Genomic DNA, 15,166 nt, shown 5'->3' with positions numbered 1-15,166 from the left:
TTGTTAACACAGAAAAAAATGAAAAAAAAATTTGTGTACATGGACGACTAACGTCATTCACTCCGGGATTAAATGTAGGGCCTCGAAAAGATTCTGACGAAGCTCATACAGACTTACTTATCGGCAAAACTAACGGTCGATGACTAATGAAACGAAATGAAAAGGATCGGATACGGTGCGTATGTTTGACACGCTGGAATCCAGTTCAATTATTTTCAAGCTTTAATGGGAGGGCCGGCCGTATTATCATGCGACTCGATATGCGAGCAAACCGAAATTCGCAATTAATTAACGCGGTAAAGAGGCGATATTCCTCCTCCCCGGCGGCCGATTCGGAATGATCGGCGCGCAATAACATCCCCGTCCTTGTATCGTGACCTCTGGACCCGACGTTACGAAACCTAAAGGTCGATTCACACTCAACGTCATGCTGATGTTGATCGGATAGCAAGGTTATTCATTTATCGCAGGAATATTTCACTTGTTTTATACGAATTTTAATCATTGATTAATTATTTGCATATAGCAATACAATAATAATAATAATAATATACAATTGACAATAATAAAACAATAAATATCACAATTTATTTCAAAAAAATTCTCTTCATAAAATAAAAATTATAAATGATTTTGTTATTATTATAACATTTGTGTATATATGATTGAAAATAATTTATATAATAATTATATTAATATTAATAATAATTATATATATAAGAATATATTATATGTTATATTATATATTATATATATAATATATATTATATAAGAAAATAATATTGTATAATAATTATATTAATATATAAAGTTATATAATAATAACAATACAATAATAATAATATACAATTGACGATAATAAAATTGCTAAATATCACAATTTATTTAAATAAAGTTCTTTTTAGAAAATAAATATCATTATAAATGATTATTATTGTTAACATTTGTGTATATAAATATAATTGAAAATAATTTATAGATTTTATGAGACCGGTGTGTATTAGTCTTAATTCGACGTATCGCGAGTAGCTCCGATATCTTAGCTAATATCTTAGCTATAAGCGGCGCGGAAAAAAGAAAAGATGACGTAGAAGTCGACAAGCATTATTGCTGTTGCTGCTTCTGCTGCCGCCGCTACTGCTTGAACATTATTTTCGACATTCGAGCGAAATTATGTAAACCGAAGGAATTTGTACGAATGCAGAGAATGCGGCTTCATTCGATCGCATTTTTTGGTCTTTTTTTTTCATTTTTAGTGTCGGCTGTATCGCGGCAGATTAGTAAAAATTTTATTGGTCTCTCTTGTTGATATTTTTTTATAAGCAATTATATGAGTATATTACATCTTCAAATTAAGTATTTCTAAAGTACTGCACTTTATTCGAAATACTTTAATGTAACGTTTGAAACTTATCGTATATTTAAGAGAATCCCAAGTTTTAACTACAAAGACTTTAATAAGGCTCTCTTTAAGATTCAATATTTTTAAGATACGAATATTTTTTTAATAAGAAATCCTCTAAGACCTAAAGATTTAAAGATTTAAGGATATACCAAGTCTCGAAATACTATATAATACAAAAAAAATATTACTTATAGAGCTAAGTTTTAGGTATCCCTATATTACACCTGAAATTTATTTACCATGCCTAAATTTCATCTATAGTAACTAATATTTTTAAGCTATAGTTTAGTAGGGAATTCCCCGTTAAATTAGTCACCATAGCAAAATTGTATTAGTCTCTCTCTTGTTTCTATTTCTTAAATAATTTTGTAAGCAATTATGAATATGTTAAATTTTCAAATTCTAAAGTACCGCACTTTATTCGAAATACTTTAATGCATCGTTTGAAGTTTATGAAATCGTATATTTAAGAATCCTAAACTTTAAGATTCAATCGGATTCAATATTTTAAAGATGCGAAAATCTTTTTATATTATTTTTAATTACGAATAAACACTTAAAATTTAGCTATGGTAGCTAATATTTTTTTTTTTTCATGTATACTAAACTTTAATAAACATTTAAGAAATTAAAAGAAAAAAAAATTGCAAGAAAAAATCTGCAGATTCGAACATTCAACAACCTTCTCAACGATTTAAAAAGTCACACAAGTTTAAAAAAAAAAGAATTTAGCGTTCAAGCGTGTAAATATCGTACGTCTCAAGTGCTGGTTAAACATTCAGAAAAAAAGAAACGATTAAGTATGGAAAAAAATTCCGAACTTCAACAGGCCTGCGAACCTTGCACGATACATACGTAAAGACACGATCCGGTAATTACACACAGGAAGCGATGAGACTCGCGTAATAGGATCTAATAAGGGATACCAGAGTCTCTCTCTTTCTCTCTCTCGCGTTCGAGAAGGAGGATGGGGATTCTTCCCGCGGAATCGAAGGAAACGATTTATACGCCGGATCGGAGGAGATCCCTGTTCACCGGGTGTTCTTCTCCGTTTCTTCTCCTCTCGATCTCACGATCTCGCGTCGTCGACATTCGCGATCAAGATCGTCGGGATGGAATGGGGGGTTCCCAGTCATCCATGCGTGCCACGTACATATATACAGGGTGTTTCCGAGGGGTGTCTCACTGTCGCAATACGTGTACATTTTTTTCTGGAATTACGCATTACTTCGCATTGATTTACAGGCATAAAACAATAATAACCTAGACAAGATTAAAACGTCTTAAGGCTCCTGGCTCCTTTCCGACCATGTCGAAATCGTGACGTCAGAGGCGAGAAAACACACGCTAAAATTTCTTAGGTGCCATTTCGAAATAAAAAAATATTTCGATGAAACAGCACTTCAGATGGCTTTAGCACATTCTTAAAAAACCCCGAAAACTATCCTTTCCTTTTTATAATCAATCAACAGCTGTAAAATGTAATATTATGAAGCCCAGTCCGTCTGGTCTTTGCACATGCGCAGTCATTCCGCGTGTCAAAGTCTGATATCTCGATCATTTTACAGATGTTGATTGATTATAAAGGGAAAAGGATAGTTTTCGGGGGTTTTTAAGAGTGTGCTAAAGCCATCTGAAGTGCTGTTTAATCGAAATATCTTTTCATTAAAAAATGGCATCTAAGAATTTTCAGCGTGTGCTTTCTCGCCTCTGACGTCACAATCCAATATGGTCGCGGTGAGCACCCAAGAGCCTTAAAAAGTAAAAATAATGTTGTTACGACGTTTTTTTAATATATATTCTACTAAGTATTATAATTTATGAAATCATTAATATTTGATATTTAATTTGTTCAGATCTAATCTAATTTTATTTGTATTTTTGTGTGTGTTCAAGTTTATTTGAAAGAAATTTTTATTAAAAATGGTTTTTTTAATTGACTTTTAAAAATTTCTGAATTTTTTAATCGAAGTTTAAAACATTTTTTAAAACTTATAATTAGGAATACGTAACTTTTTGTTATATTTTTATTATAATATAATTTTAATTTAGGTGTTCCAACTAAATATTTGCAATATTAATTTAAAATTTTTTGCATAATACATTGGTATTGTATGATTTACAATATCTCATAAATTTATTTTTCTTAACATTTCTTTTTATAATCATTCTAATTACATTTTTCTTACTAAATTAAACAGTACTAATATTTAAATATTGTATTTTATTAAAAAAAAGAATTAACATAATTATGCATTCCGTCGTATTACTTAGAATTATACGGCGCATTACATGGAATTACTTAGAATTCTCGGTACTTCGCAATGCATGTACAAATTTTTGATGAATGAGATACCCCTCGGGTGTTTCTAAATAAGTGCGAAAAATTTTAGGAGATTCTTTGTTGAATCTTTGGTGAAAATATAAGGAGGGTTTTTCATATAAACATGTGCTCCTGTATCCCTCCCTGAGAAGTCACACTTTTCCCAAGAGTGAGATGAAAATTAGATTTTTATTTTTTTTCTTGAAAACTATTGATTTTACGAAAAAAATAAAACAAATAAAAAATTTTCTAAAGGAATCAAGTTTTATTTCTAACGCATATTTTTAGATGATCACATTCCGGTCCGTTGAAAAGTTCTAATAAAAAATTGAAAAGGGATTGTTAGTTTCATCCTCTTATAATGATACGGGAAGATTAAACAAATATTAATAAGTATTCTTTTTACTTAGTTGAAAATATTCACTAAATTCCATTTTTTTAACTTGTCCAAAATTTGAGGAAAGAATTAAAAACCTAATTTTCACCTTCCTCTTTGGAGAAGTGTAACTCTTCAGGGAGGGATATAGAGAAGAGTATCCCCCTTAATTTTCGACAAATAAGAATCATTTCCTAAAGTTGTTCGCCCTTATTTAGAAATACCTATATTCGCGCTCGAATGCACATACACTGAGAGAATTTTCTCTTAGTAAAAATGTTTATGCTTGAAAAATAACCTTTAAAAGAAATTTCTTTAAAAAATAATTTTTCCATAAAAAATAAAAAATAAAAATATATAAAAAAATAAAAAATCTCAAAACTAAATATGAAATCAAATTAAATAGCCAAGTATATTTTTGTATTCAATATACGGGGGATCTTGTTGCCCTCTCCTCCCCCTTCCCCACCTTCCATCTCCCCCTTTCCGACACGATATATCTTACCGTGCGAGAGTTTCTTCTCACGGAGAGCGGACGCAAAAATTCACATTACACGTGTGTAAGCGTATACTATACGGATCGAGAACACGTATATAGAGTGGAGAATCGGAGCGAGACGCGGTGAGATAGATCGCGATGTCGCGCCACCCCGAAATTACCCTCGTTAAAGAAGCGGCGTTGATGCGATCGCTCTCGGGGATCTTCCCCGAAGCGTGACCTTCTTTTTCCGGGGCACAACGTGTCGGATAACCTGATGAGTAACTGTAGATTCGCTAACAATAAGAACGGTGGATGCGACTTTTCGTAGAGGGGAGAGGAAAAATAATATGATAAAAATAATAAAATAATAAAAATAACGAAATAAAAACATGTGTGTGTGACACATAGAATAGAACAGTTTATGTGACGATAGTTCAAGTTTTATGCCTTTTTTTATTTTTTATTTTTTAAAATAATATGAAATTTAATAAATTGTAAGGTTATTTTTAATTTTAATTTTTGAATGATAAAAGTTTCAAAATTTATTTTATTTTATTTTTTATTTTTTAGAATAAACATGAAATTTAGTTAAATTGTAAAGTCATTTTTAATTTTAATTTTAATTTTTAAATAATAAACTTCAGTTTATTTAATTTTATTTTATTTGTAACTTTAACTTTACACTTATTGTTAGTAACACTTATTCACACTTAATATATATGCACAAATTACAGATGTAGTCATCTGAAAGTCATCCAAAGTCGCAAGACACGGATTAAGAAATAAATAAAATAAAAAATAAATTGTAAGGCGAGAATGTGAACGCGATAGTTGAGAAATTATTATTAAAAATTTGCATTAACGATATTATTAAATATTTAAATTGTATAATTTGATTAATCGTTGCTATATTTTCATATCATTTATCATTTTTGCATACATTATTGATATCCATATTTTTCATTATACCCAACAAAGAAATTCACTTAGTTTTTCTAAGAAATTTATTTTAGGAAGGTTTCCACAATTTAATCTCACGCTCAAAACAATCTCGATTCGATTCAATTCGAAAGCCTCGATTTTCAAACTCCATCCTTTCGATTTTCCACTATTTCTCTTATTGATTCATTCATGAAACGGTTAGCGTGATGTGTATAAACTCTATCAGATGAATGTAATGGAAGTACATATACGTAGAGCTCATTTCGCCGCCAGTGGAAAAGGACGAGGAAATTCCAAGTAGAGTCGTAGAACAGGTAGAAGAGCGGAGATGGCCGTTAATGATCGCCTTGAGATTAAATAAGGAAAACAAAAAGGGCCTCCTAGGAACGCGCGTAACGATAACTTCCTCTTACTTCTCTTGCGCATCAAGTATCGCGTCTTTCTGCCGTTAGAGACTCGCGGGTCAATAAAACCACGGGCATGAAACGCGATTAATGACTTCTTTTTCTCGAGCGCTGCATACTTTATTCACACACCGAAAAAGCTAAGGGAATACTTTAATTAAATTAATACGTCGCGAGAGGGTGATTAGATATTTGCAAATTGAAAAAGACACGTACTAAATTTTCACACTATTTTATCAATTATTTGTATTATACAGTTTTCCCTATTTATTATAAAAATTTGTGTGATAAATTCTGTTCTTAGTGGACCGATTGGAATTTCTTTTGTATCGCATAATATGGCTCAAAGAAGCCTTTAAGGCTCCTGGATCCTCGCCGCGGCCATGTTGGATTGTGACGTAAGAGGCGAGAAAATACACGCTGAAAATTCTTGCGTGCCATTTTTAAATAAAAAGATATTTCGATGAAACAACACTACAAATCTCTTTGGCACACTTATAAAATTGTCCGGAAACTATGCTTTTCCCTTGACGGTTAATAAACAACCGTAAAATGAGTGTAATATCGGACTTTGTCTTGTGGAATGACTGCGCATGCGCAAAGATCAGACGGCTTCGACTTCATATTACGGTCATTTTACAGTTGTTGATTGATTATAAAGGGAAAAAGATAGTTTTCGGACAATTTTACAAGTGTGCCAAAGAATTTTGTAGTATTGTTTTATTGAAATGTCTTTTTATTTAAAAATGGCACACAAGAATTTTTAGCATGTGCTTTCTCGCCTCTGACGTCACGATTCCGACATGGTCGGCGAGGAGCCAGGAGCCTTAAGATGTTAAAGAATATTTTTTATCAGTTTTTTTTTTAATTTTCAAGGTCTTCAGTTTTTTACCTATAATTTCTTTAGGCCCATTTTTTAACAGATATGAGAAAAGCATCATACAATATTTAAAAATTGAATAGTTTACGAGACACATAAAAAAATTAATTTTACATAATTTTACATAAATTATAAAATATTTATTTTTCGATGATTTTATCTCAATACTTAAAAAATAATGGGAGGATGAATTGGTGTAAAGAAAACACAAGAAAAAATATGTAATTTGCAATTAACAATTACATGCTCGAAAAATCAATTAATAAAATTTTATATAATTATTTTAAGAGCCTCTTTGAATATTATGCGACACAAAAAAATTTCGATCGGTTCACTAACAACAGAATAATTTTAGGACACGTTACATGATTTATAATTGTTGTAATCATGTATTACAACAGATGTATATTTTTACACGGCGACTAACAGAATCCCAGGCGTATCCTTGTTTCGCATATCTTATCGAGCAAAGATAATAGATGCTCTCTTTTTTTTTATCCTCTCTTTTGCCATCGTCGACACTTTACTCGATCCACCTCCACTTTCAAGCCTCTCTCTTACAAGGTTTCCATTTCTGGATTATATCTAGGAAGATTGCGTGTGCCATAAAGACGGCTGTAAAACCTAATACAAGTTTCAAAGGAGAGGGAGTTCGGAAATTCTTGGGATAACTGACCGGACGATCGGTATCTTCCTCGAAAATATTTACGCACTAATAGAGATATATAAATAGTTGGTTCCGAAAAGACAGAACCTGTTTTAATTAAATTCTTTCATAGATCATGGCAATTCATTTTCGTTAGTTTCTTCGAGATTATAAAATTTCTTTATCGGTATTGCAATCTCAAAAAAAGTGTTTAATTACCCATCTGACATAAAACATGGGAATATATGTATATCACATGTAATATCATATAAATATAAAAAAAAATATAAATAAAACACATATACATACTTTTAAAAGATTTTTTTAAATTAAATTTTTCGTTAATTAATTATTTGTTTATTTCACAAGATAATTAATTAATAAAAAATTAATTTTTATTTTATTGTATACTTAAAAAAGGGTTTTTTTTATTATTAATGTGTAGTAAAATATTCATAGTAAAATATTGAAAGTCCTTGAAATTCTGGACTTTTTCAGAGACAAATAGACAGATCGCGGACGAACCTTTTGATAAGGTATAACGACGCTTGCACATGTAACTTGCATATGTAACTTGAATGTAGGTGACGGGTTAACGGCTTCTTTCTAAACAATATTCTGTGCCAACTGATAAATGCAACGATCGATCAGTGTGTGCATGCTATTTTTATCTTACGCTATCACGAAACCTTATAGCCATATAGCTCTACGTTCATGAAAAAATAATCGAATGCAGCTCTCGTATATAGGTGACTAGGGATTCAATTGCGTTTAAGAGCAGAGCAAAGCACAGTTTTTGCTAATATATTTTATCGCAGACGACAAATCACAAATCACAACTGCTGAGATTAGAATAATTTATTTTAATTTTAATTTAATTTTAATTTAATTCAAATTTAATGAGTGTTGGTGCATTTCGATTTTTTATTATATATACATATAAATATATATAATTATATATAATATACATATAATTTTATTTTATACATTATTTTATTATATACATATATTATTTTATTATACATATCTTATTACGTTTTATTATATAAATTATTATATATAATTTTATAAAATTATTATATCTATATAATAATTTTATTATGTAATATACATAATAGTTATTTAATATATAATTAAATAATTAAATTATATATATATTTTTTTTTTCTTAAAAGTAATTTATTTGTACTTGTATTTTAAATGCGGGCGTCGTTCATATATGTTTAATGTGTTTCAAAACTCTAATGTACATATGGTTTCGATAATGCGTATTTGAAACTCTTATAGCGTAACGTGGCGAAATTAGTTGTGGTATTCAGGTTCGGTTTTCGTCATGCGCAACATAAATGTCTTAGTTATGAGACCCTACTGAGAAATCTGTGCGCAGCTGCTGAACAAATACCAAACACAGACGCTCACAGATATGTTCCAAAGAGTTTAGAATTATAGACCGTATAGAAAATTATGGCCGGGTCCGATATGCTAATTCGATCAAAACGAACGTTTCGTATATGAGCTTTGAGTTACGTTCGCGGATGTTAAATTATAGAATTTGTCGAAAATTAAGAGACAGATTCGATTGTCGCTAATTATTTCATTCTTACGAAATTATCTCCCGATCGTAATTAATAATAACTCAGGTCAATTAGATTTTTTTAAAATTTTTGACAATTCGATACACATATACCATATAAGGGCTCATTAAGGCTCCTGGCTCCTTTCTGACCATGTCGAAATCGTGACGTCAGAGGCGAGAAAACACGCTAAAATTTCTTAGATGCCATTTCGAAATAAAAAAATATTTCGATGAAATAGCACTTCAGATGGCTTTAGCACACTCTTAAAAACCCCCGAAAACTATCCTTTTCCCTTTATAATCAATCAACAGCTGTAAAATGTAATATTATGAAGCCCAGTCCGTCTGGTCTTTGCACATGCGCAGTCATTCCGCATGTCAAAGTCTGATATCTCGATCATTTTACAGATGTTGATTGATTATAAAGGGAAAAGGATAGTTTTCGGGGGTTTTTAAGAGTGTGCTAAAGCCATCTGAAGTGCTGTTTAATCGAAATATCTTTTCATTAAAAAATGGCATCTAAGAATTTTCAGCGTGTGCTTTCTCGCTTCTGACGTCACAATCCAATATGGCCGCGGTGAGCACCCAGGAGCCTTAAGGACACTTAAAAATTTTGAAGTACTATCCCATGTCGAGAAAATTCCTCGCGTGCAGAATGAGAACGATGACTTGGAGATAAAATGACGTAAGGCAGATCGCTATCTGTCCAAAAGTACAAGGCTCTTATCCGCTCGTCTCGCCTCGAAGACCAATAAAATTCGTCCGTTGTTAAAGTTAGGATGCCGGCTCGGTTCTCTCTTCTCCCCCCATCCCCCTTCTCTCTTCGTCAGTCATATGGCGTAAGTCCATCAGGTACGGAAGAGAGATTCAGGCCCCAAAAATCTGCGTACAGATGGCCGAAACCGCGAGAATCCTTTAGAGAATTTGTATATCAGATACTGGATCGTGAAGAGGGGGAACCCTTATCTCTCCTTCGTGTAAAGTGCATCATCCTTCGCATATATATCTTTGATATCGTTACTTGCTCTGGTTCTGGTTTTGGCGTGTCTGGCTTATGTCCCGTCTCAGCTTATGTCTCCGATATGTAAGCCGTCTCTCCGTCAGAGGATACGTTAGCTCCTCTCTCGAGTACTACTTGACATTCCACGGGACCTCTGGATCTCGTCTTATCGTGCCTGTCCGCCCGCTCTCTTCCTCTCTCTCTCTCTTTTCGGAGATATCTTCGAGTTTAGAGGCACGTACGAAGTGAAGAAAATAAATTTGGTGGCGAAAAAAAGAGTAGGCACCTCTCTGAGAAAGAGGAGGGAGGAGGAGCCCGTCCAAAACGCTTGGTTTTGACATATTTATTAAGTCGTTGGGTATGAAATCGTCGTTTCACATCGAATAATCTCTCCGAAGGATCAAAATATATTTGCGATGGAGGGAAAAAATTTCCGTTTTTTACGTGGAGAGACTATTTACATAATGTCATTTCGATCAGAAGTACAGGAAATTGAAGAAAGGCATTAAGAATAAGAAATTTGTGTGTTTTCAGGTTCAATAATTCTCACGAAATTGAACTTCCTATATCTGATATGATTCTCAGGCATCTCTGTAGGCGTCCTTTCTCGATAAAGAAAAAAAAACCGTCAGCTTTTGGAAGCTTACATTCTTTTCTCAGGAAACTTTTTTCTCCGAAACATCGGTAGACGTACATTTCAGGTTTTCTCGCGTTCAAACACTCGACGAGGTATCCGCAATATCTTGGCAAAACATGGAACTATCTTGAAGAGCGATCATTCAGCATCGTCCAAGAGTGACGTATATTTTCGGTACACTTGGCTTAATTAATGCGATCTCTTAGGATGAAGAAAGTCCAATCGCGAATGAAGAGTTGACCGTTTTATTTAACGAATTTATTAATTTATTATATTTATTTATATACAAATATTTGTTCATTTTCGTGAGATTCTTTCGACGTTTCTTCGACAAATTCTTATATTTTATACGCCCGCTGACACTTGATGATATCCGTAAAAAAGGAATGAATTGTCGCCACTTTGATGGTACTTTGTCAGCATGACAGATATTTCTTGTTGAAGAGAACCGATCGATCAACCGTGGTTGATCGCCCCATCGTCGTCAGTAGCGATGGGATTAAGTATCTTACAAGTATGTAGATTCGAATTTGTTTGCACGGTTTCGAATTCTCTATAATTAAAAAAAAAACACTACTTTCAAATGGACTCGAACCTGGACGAGATGGGTTCGAATCCTCTATAAGTTTATTTCGAAAAACAAGAGCAATACTTTCAAGTTTATTCGAACCTGGATCAAGTATGTTCATAGCTTTTGTATTTATAAGAAATTTTACGTTGTGTAACAGGTATCGTAAATAGATTTTTTTTATCTTATTGTTAGAGTTTGAATACCAGTATCAAGCTGTTCCTCCCTGATGATGTAAGCTAAAATGTTGGAACCAAACAAAAAACGCAGTTCAAATCCGAAAACCAATTCTAATAGTTCAAGTATCACTTGCAAAAGATTCGATCCTTTACGATAGAAAGTATTTAGAAAGTACTATTTCGAATACCCAATAATAAATTACAATAATAGTACTCGATTTAAAATTCGAATTCTTTTTGCAAGAGACTACAATATATATGAAATATTAGGCCTGTTCTTTTTAGCTAAACCTTTTTGGCTGTACCAGTTCAGAGTTTCTCTTTTTCTTTCCAATGTGGAGTAAAAAGATAAACCCTGAACTAGTGCAGCCAGTTCAGCTAAAAAGAACAGACCTATCATTCCTCACGATTATTACTCTCTCGAATCCTAGAAGGTGAAACTATAAATGTTATCGTAAACTTTCGACTCGGATTTTTCAAGTACACGTCGAACTTGATCCCATCCCTAAGCGTCATCAGTTGTTATACATGTCGGCGTTATATTCCCAGTCGTTGAACAACACAGAATCACATCAGCTGATCGGTAGCGTATCTTGGCAAGTGACGAGGAGCGATCGGTCACGCTGTTGCTCGAACGACGTGTCGTAAAACCGACAATGACGAGAGACCCGGGAGATGCGAGTCGGTGAACAGGTGCGAGAAATACGGTGGCGAGGGGAACGAAAGGGCGAGAAGAGGGAGGAAGGGAGAGACCGTAACGGTTGTCGCTCTTCTCGGGTACAAAGTCGCGGCGCGGCGAAGGGCACCCTCAATTTCGTTCGGAAATGAGCCCCGGGCCCTCCGTCATTAAGTTCCTTCTTCCCGGTATCCGAGGGAGAGAGAGAGAGAGAAAGAGATGGGAATTTCTCGCGGTCACGTTGTCGGGACGCCTTCGATGTTTTTTTTCCCCCCCGACACGGATTATGTATACCCTTATGTGACACCTGTCGGCGCGAGGAGAGGATGAGGGAGATCGCGGAGGAATCGAGGGGGGAAAGGAAAGGGGGGAGATCGCGGACCGCGTATGATCAGCGCGTGATCCATCATCCGGTAACCGCGGAGATGCTGATGCCGCGAAGCTATGCGGATGTAACCGGTCGACGATCCGGTCGCCATAATCGCTCGAGGTTTTCTTGAAAAATGGAGAAAGAGTAAAAAAAAATTGTTATCAAATTGCATATGGCATACTTGAAAAAAAATTCGAATAAAATCCAAAAAGAGATGCCTATGTAAAAAATTGATTGCGCGACAACATTTTTTTATTACATTTTAAATATGTAATATGCTGTGTATAGAATCCTAGATATTCAGAGAGACATTGAGGGACAAAGTCTGAATGGTTGCCTAAATCACGTAATTATAACACCATTTTACTTTTTTTCTGTCATTAATGTTAAAGAGATAGGCTGAATATTTACTTCTTTCTTCTATTTGCAACTTAGGGTTGGAGCACAGACTTTTGCATAAGGAAATCAACCAATCAAAGTCCTTCATTTCTATCCTCAGGATAAGGACTTTGATTGGTTGATTTCCTATTCTCAGGATAAAAATGAAGGACTCAACCAATAGGGATTCAATCAATCAGAATCCTTCATTTCTATCCTCAGGATGAAGGACTTTGATTGGTTGATTTCCTATCCTCAGGATAAAAATGAAAGACTCAACCAATAGGGATTCTATCCTCAGAATAAGGACTTTGATTGGTTGATTTCCTATCCTCAGGATAAAAATGAAGGACTCAACCAATAGGGATTCAATCAATCAGAGTCCTTCATTTCTACCCTGAGGATAAAAATGAAGGACTCAACCAATAGGAATTCAATCAATCAGAGTCCTTCATTTCTAGGATTTCTTTTTCAGATAGAAATAAAAGACTCTGATTGGTTGAATCCCTTATGTCTTATGCGTTATGCAAAAGTCTCATGTTCCAGCCCTTCTTTCTTCACACTCATAATAGAAGCAAAATAACGGATAATCACGATAGATCAATATATCGACAGTCAATGTCGCCTCTCTGATCTCTGATGATCTAGAATACCTGTGTAGAGATTCAACTCTGGAAATACAGAAAATACCGCAGAATTTCCTTCATTCGTGTATACAATTACCATTTCCGTCGCGCATGATCAGTCGTCTCGTTTTACGGAAATTGCGTAGAGTATAGAGTCGTACAGATTTCGCGCAGGCTTTCAGAGAGAAGTACCGGAAGTAGCTCCAGAGAACGGAGCTTCGCTCCGCATCATCACTCGATCACGCGGTCCGCGACGGACCGTATAAAGGCAACGGCAAGGAAGGGCCGGGTCCGTCAGCGACACGCTTGCGTGCGCGTGCGTGCGTATATACAGATGTTGATGTTGCGCCATGTCATTCTACGCTCGCGCGAGCATCGCGTAGGCTCGTAGAATCCGCTGCACGGATTTAACCGTTTCGCGACAGATTATACGCGCCTCTTCCTGCAACGACGAGCTCTTCACGGACGCGATTACACACATACATATACATGTGCAAAAGTATGTATATGAACGCACATGGTTCACTTGAGGAGATGATCGTTTCCCATGGGGAGAGAACGCAAAGTTACTTCGAGTATCCAAATGGGTGAAGTTAGCCTTTCAATATTAGAAATAATTAAGTTCTTTTTACATGATTTGATTGCATATTGTTTACATAAATGCACTTTTTTTATTTTTGTTTGCACACCTCTAGTAAAAAAGTTATTTAAAAAATACTTTTAGGGTAGCACACTTCACATTAATCTTCTCTCCAGTTTTTACAAAAATGATTTTCAATTACCTAATCGATAAATTTTCATTTGCACATTTCTAGAAAAAAAATATTAAAATAAATTTGGGGGTCTAGCTTTACATTAAAAAATATTCAAATTTTATGAGTTTTATTGTAATAAGTTTACAATTAGTCTATAGATTTTTGTTCACACATTTCAAAATAATTTGTAATTCAAAATAGCTTCCAAATTGTTTTTTTTAAATTAGCTTTTTAAATGTGCAAACAAAAATTCTATTTTTAAATGTGCAAATGAAAATCTATAGATTAAACTTATTAGAAAAGATATTCGCGAAATTTGAATATTTTTAAACGAAGTTAGTCCTCAAAGTTTTTTTTTAAATAACTTTTTTCTAGAAGTGTTTTGTTTTGAAATGTGCAAATGAAAATCTATCGATTAGGTGAAATTGAAAACCATTTTTGTAAAAGTTGGGGGGCTAATGTGAAGTTGGTTCTCTAAAAATATTTTTTAAATCATTTTTTTTACTAGAAGCATACAAAAATTTAAAAAGTGCATTTATGTGCAAACAATGTGCAATCGAATCATGTAAAAAGAACTTAATTATTTCAAAATATCGAGGGAGCTAATTTCACCTGTCTTGGTCTATTCAGGTATACTCGTTCATTGACAGAAGGGTTAAATCTCTCTGAGAAATTCCATCCACCGTGTATCTTTGCAGAAGATATAATTATCGCGTTTATTTTCCGACCATCCTACATTACATACTATGTGTCTTAAAAAAGAAAACAATACGATTTTCCGCGTGTTCTCATTAACAGCTGCGCCGGTCGCTGACTTTCGCGCTTAATTAATGAGCCCTTATAAATATCAACCCGCGGATATTTCGGTCTGACGGCGAATGTCGGGTCAATGTTTGGCACTCTCCTGCCCAGAATTCTCTTTCCCAGAGAATGATGATCGCAGG

The 15,166-nt window shown here is 33.9% G+C and overlaps 1 protein-coding gene across 1 annotated transcript in view; it reads left to right on the top strand.

Annotated features, from left to right (window-relative positions):
* Positions 1-15,166, top strand: part of LOC145940619 (uncharacterized) — a 46,762-nt gene that overhangs the window by 19,792 nt on the left and 11,804 nt on the right. The window lies entirely within an intron of this gene.

The sequence above is a fragment of the Prenolepis imparis genome, unplaced genomic scaffold (assembly GCF_030444845.1).
Source record: "Prenolepis imparis isolate NDT839.2.m4 unplaced genomic scaffold, iyPreImpa1.0 SCAF_9, whole genome shotgun sequence".
NCBI classification, from domain to species: Eukaryota; Metazoa; Arthropoda; class Insecta; order Hymenoptera; family Formicidae; genus Prenolepis; species Prenolepis imparis.
The sequence above is the reverse complement of the archived record's forward strand: the minus strand, read 5'-3'. Positions and strand labels throughout refer to the sequence as shown.